This window comes from Haliaeetus albicilla, chromosome 21 (assembly GCF_947461875.1).
Source record: "Haliaeetus albicilla chromosome 21, bHalAlb1.1, whole genome shotgun sequence".
NCBI classification, from domain to species: Eukaryota; Metazoa; Chordata; class Aves; order Accipitriformes; family Accipitridae; genus Haliaeetus; species Haliaeetus albicilla.
The window spans coordinates 8,309,879-8,315,878 of record NC_091503.1 but is presented as its reverse complement, the minus strand read 5'-3'; positions in this window follow the sequence as shown (position 1 = coordinate 8,315,878).

Here is a 6,000-nt window from a genome sequence, read left to right as displayed (position 1 = left end):
ATGCTACACTGACATAATAGAAAATAAGAAATTGTATTTATAAGGATCAAGTAAATAAAAAAAACCAACAACTTTTTTTTAAGAAACAGTTCTCTGAGTTGGTGGAAGACTTATGAGTTTGTAGGAGGCTAATTTCCACTACATTTGTTTCTTCTTGTTGGTTGACTTTTTAAGCTAAATTATACTAATAGTGTGCACTCACCCTTCATTAGATACAAGAAAATGCTCATTCAGGAGAGATGACACAAATGTCATAACACCAAGAAAAGTTTCAATCTGCATGTCTCGTGGCACAATCAGAGGTATACATTCCCACTGTCATTGGCTGCTAGGTGCCTCACTCTTCCCTTCGTTTTTGATGCATAGCCTAATAGTTTTTTCCTGGAATAAGAATGATTCAGTATTAATCACTTTTTGCATAACCTGTGGATCTCTAATTCCTGTAGGGTTTTATTTGTTTATTTTAACCTGACATGCAGATGATACAGCTCCCACTCCTCCATCCCCAAATCTGCTGACATTAATAGGGATGTTTTATTAATGGGTAATAATGTAATATTTTTCTACATTAAATTTTATAGATTATATGTGTATGTATGAGCATGTATATAACCATCTTACTTTATGCACATATTTTTTTTTAATGTATCATGAAATAGAACCTTTGTAGGAGCTTGTGCATTACTGTGATTTTTTTCTGTAAACTGCCAGAATGATACATAGCACAAAATACGATGTGTATGATATGTATCTAAATGACTTGAAGAGAGTAGAGAAATACCTTGAAAAATGATGGCAAATCTCTGAACAGTTTAAGACAAATTGTGTATGTAGCTAGCTGTGTTCTCTTTGATTAAAAAAAAGTATAGCTTATTCAGAAACTATTTTACCTTCCTCTTTGTCACTCACCTAAAAGGTTTACTTTAGTCAAAAGTATGTCTTTATCGTTGTTGAGAAGCTGTGAGTATTTTCATCTCAAGATGAGAGTGCACCTCAAGATGCAGTATAGTGTGTACTTATCTTCAGTTCCTTACTGCATCCTGGTTTGGTTCAGTTTGTAAGCTAGAATTAGTTACTGCTGCATACATAATCATCCTGACCCAATATTTTTTTAATTCCCCGCTCTTTCAGTTAACTGGTAAGAGAAGGATAAGAACAAAACCTAATGAAAGCTAAAAAAAAAAATCATGGTCATTCTCACATACACTTGTTTCCTTTTCCATTCTTGGGAGAAAAAAACCCATACTATACATCCTCTTAACCAGAAAGTAAGAGATATAGTGTCTGTATCAGTTTTCTGTAGAATGCACTGGTGTGACAAATACTTAACCATTTTAACAGACTTTTTTCACCTTACTCTGAAATGGAGGAAGAGGCTTTTGGGCATATGTAACCTAGCCCTAACCTGTTTTAGGTGCCTGCAGGTATCCTGTATGGCTGACTAGTAACGTGGGGCTCTGGGAGTAGTAATTACAGAATTATTTTTACAGAAAAGGTCACAACTATAATAGTTTTAACCCAAATAATTCTGGAATTTGTTTTGCCATGCAGAAGCTCTCTTGATTGTGATTCACATGAAAAAGTAACAGCAACTAAAATTAGAAACACCATGCCATTGTCCTGAATGGTTCATTCACTCACACACAAGTAATAAGTCTATGTTCCCTAGTTACTTATTGATTTGCTTATGCGTTGCTGGAGAGAGGTGGAATTTCTGCACAATTGCTTGGACTAGAAATGCTCAATTTTTTTTAATTCAGTGTATGATTTAGATTAAGACATTCCCTAAATTTGGTTAATATGTCAAAGTTTGACCCTCCCATGTTTTAACAAATACATCTATTGTAATGTAGTTTCCCTCTTTATCCCTCTTTGCTCTTCTTTTCCACAGGTAAATATAAATCCAGCAGAAGTTTTGAAGCAGAGATTGGATGTCAGTTCTTCAAAAATTAACTAAACCATGGAACAGAGCTACTCATACTCAAGGTAAGTAGATAATGAAATAGCCTTTTTTTAAGGATTAGCTTGCAGCTGGTTTTGTGAAGCCCTATGCAAAGACAAAGAAAGTTAAAGGCTGATTTCTAGCTTGAAAAAAAAGCTAAATGCAAATTTCAAAGTTTACAAATAAGGCTGAGATCAATACATTTTGAAATCATTAAAATATGCTACATAAATTACTTTTAAAAGGAAGTGCTGTGTAATTTTGCTTTCCATCACAGTATGTTCAAAGTTCCTTTTTGAAATCTTCTAAGTAAATTAAAGGGTTTTATTTTTAAATATATACCATATTAGAGATGCACAGAAAACCAAATAATGAAACAAAGTAGATCTTGATATGGCTATTCACTTATGTGTATGTTCTTAGCATATCAGAAGGAAAGTCAGTAGGTACATGACATAAATGTAGTATCTTTGTCATATGACAGAGATTAGCCTACAAGGCTAACTCTGTAGCAATACCTGTCATCTTTTAATAAAACACAATGTTCTTGCATCTCTTGGTTGTTATTTTCTCAGAATCTGAAGGGACATTTCTAATTTATACCTTGAAAGTAAAAAATAATGATTCTAAAAGGACAGAAACTTCATAATCTGACTGTAATCTAAGAGTGTTTCTTTTGATATTCTGGGTATTTTAATAGGATTAATTTCTATCTTTTATATCTGCAAAGACTTAAAGTGAGAAATAGGGATTTAAATCCAAAATGCCTTTGAAATATAGCATGCTGTTATGAAATAACATAATTGTACCTTGCGTGTCTGATGTGAAAGTTAGACCAAATTTTTCTCCTGAAAACCCGACTTTCTGTTAGCCTGACCCAGAAAGAATGCCATTTTGAGTAAAGCAGCAAGTCTGTAGTGAATGCAACTGTTGTCTTATTTTGGATTTCTTTTTGCCTTTCTGGTGATATGGTTTGTCTAATCCTAACTTTTCAGTAACCTCAACTCTGTAGGCTAGCATATTTTGGTTTGATTTATTTTTTCTTTTGGCCAGTATTTCCTACCTATAAGTTTCTTGACACAGTGAAAAGTTAACTGCTGCTCACTGCAAACACTGTTTCCCTCTTTTTCTGCATAGGTTCTCACTGTGGAGTAAAAGATTGTTGTGGAAACAATCCTGGGTTCTCGGGAAAATCTTTTGACATTTCAGTGGGGGTGGTGACCTTTCAAATTTGTCAAATTTACTGCAAACCTTAGAATTGTTCTTCCAGATCCAAATAAAATAAAAATCTCAAAACACTCTTGTAAAAATATTATGTATTTTAATACCCTTTGTAGAAAGCATATATTCATTGTAAATCATTATTGTTTATTGCTATTATTGTTAACATCCAATTGCTTTCTAATAACATGGTACGAACATTAGCATGGTGCTTCTTACAGCTTTTGGGAAAGCCAATGAATAAAAAATAAATAAGTAAAAATTTTATTTGTTCGTATTTACTGAAGTTATTTCATGTTCTTTAACGACAACTGAGGCGTTATTTCCCATTATATTCCTGCCAGTATTTTGTGGAAGGTAATTAGGAATTTGTGGGTATGTATGGCTGGTAACAAAAGTTTAATTGGTTAAAAGCTAGACTTACACAATTAGGGGAAAAAACAGGGTATAATATATGTTTCCAGACAAAATTAGCCAGCATCGCATGAGTTTCAGTGGAAAAAAAATTGTCAGCTGAGAAGCTGAATGATTAATTATGCAGAAGAAATGCAAGGAAACTCTAAGCTTTGCATGGGCAATTTGCAAATTGAAGGTGAAATATATTCATTCTGTAATTAATATCTCCATTGTAGTGATGAACATAGGTAAGTGATTGGCCAAAACTCACAAAAGGTGTTGATGATAGAGATGGAATAGAGGTGATTATCTCTAGAACTTGCCATGTGTAGCTGTTAGACTAGACAGCCTTTACAGTTTACAAGCTATTGTATAATATCTATAGAAGGAATTTTCTGTTATCAGCTTCTTCCTACTCACATTTTTTTCCTGTAGCAAACGCATTAATAGTGAATGTTGTCCCATGCATCATTTTATAGCTTTCACAGTTTAGTGTTAAATTTTACATTTTTTGACTCATTCAAGTTATGCCAATTTTTGAAAAGTTCAGGAGTGTTCTTTTCTTCACAATGAAACCTAGGAAGCTGCCATGGTAGTCTCCTTGAGTGCACTGTATTTTCTACTCAACTTAACTGTCCTGAGACCTACATTTGAGGAAATTTCCTTTTTTTTTTTTTTTTTTTTTTTTTTTACTTAAAAGCAAAAACTAATCAAGGGCCATAGTATGTTAAAACGTTATACAATGATATTCTGTTTTTCAGGGTTCTGTTCTTTCATCTGCATCTCTTAATTACTAATTCTGCATATGGCATTTATGACAAAATTAATATTAAAAACTATTTGCTAGGTCCTAAAAAAACTGTGCTAATAGTCTCCCGTAGGCCTTCATTATATTTTATAACTTCATGTTGTACTGCACAGAAGTGTAATTAAAAAATGCCAGAACTTGGAACTCTCAAATACTTGCTTTCTTGGGGTTGAGAGTGTAGCACAATAACTGACCTAACCAGAGACTGTACCCAAGCTTCTTGGCTGGTGTCCAGTTTGCAGATAAGCTATAAACGGCTATTGGCTGTTTTGGGTCTTCCTTGTTTAAGTTGGTTTTGGGTTTGGGGTTTTTTTTTGTTTGGAAGGTTGGTTTTTTTAAAATGCTACTGTCCTGTGGTTAAAATTTTATGGTCTTTTAGAAAGCTGTATACAAAATGCATTTTATGCTGTGTTGTGACATTTTTGAACGAAAAGAGAAAGCATTGAATGACTGAAGTGTGATTCATTGTTCAGAGGTTTATGTTACTGTTCTTGCCATAAAGGCCATACATATTGTGATGAAATGATGAAAGGTCAGAGCTTGAAGGTTCACTTCCTATCACTTTTAGGTCATTTCCTGACTCCTGCATAAAAATATCTCATTGAAGATGAATATGTTTCCAGAAAGGTTTCTATTTAATTTTATTCAGAATATTTCTTTTTATGTTTCAGCATATTTTTCAAAGGACAAGAAATAGTTGGAAATATCATTGTGGTAAAAAATATGTATATAAAGCCCAGAAAAGTTTTACATCTACTTTTGGAATAATATCAAAGTAACAATTCCTAAACTTCAAGTAGTAATGAAAACAATTCACATTTTTTGTTATCAAAATATCTAACAAAACACAAGTATAACACTGTCATTTTTGCTTATGCCTGAAAGTGTACAATTTTATAGGAAGAAGCATGAAAATGTACACAAAAGCAATATACAGTGATCTTAAAGCATAGATTTAACTGTGTCTTATTATATTATTTGCAAGAATTTTCCCTTGTCTTATTCTGACTAAGCCATGCAAACCAGCAAGGAAGCAACACACTGTGTGTATTAGCTTTCATTCTATTTAGGGACAACCAAATGTAATAGATTTATTTATTTATTTATAAATTTTAAACTCATCTGATATCATAGGAGGTTTTCTGTGCCAACATTTGTTCATCCATTTTTATTTTGGCATCAGATGTTATGCTGTCACCTAAGCAAATCTCCTTTCCTTTTCTGTTGAGTCTGCCAACAAGGTTGCTACTCTAATTAGTACTGATAGCAATATTTATGTGTGCATATTTATGATGTGGGTACTTATTCATTGGGCAGATGTCCAAGGCAATAAAGTGATTTTATGTAAACCACTAACTGGACATTAAATGATGAAGATTTCTCATACTAACTACAGACTAAATTTTAGTATAAGTCACCTGCATAGTCATGGCCCCAGTTATATATTTTGCCTATTCTGATGACATCGATTTCTAAAATGAGACTTGCCTGTAGCCATCACATGACTTTTAATTGCAATTTAATATGCTGTTATTTGGCTAAAAGTTGACTTTTGACAATTAACATGTTTCTTTTTCAGAAATCTTAATGATCAAAGTTCTGCACACAATGTAGATGCTGATCTTTTAGCTGG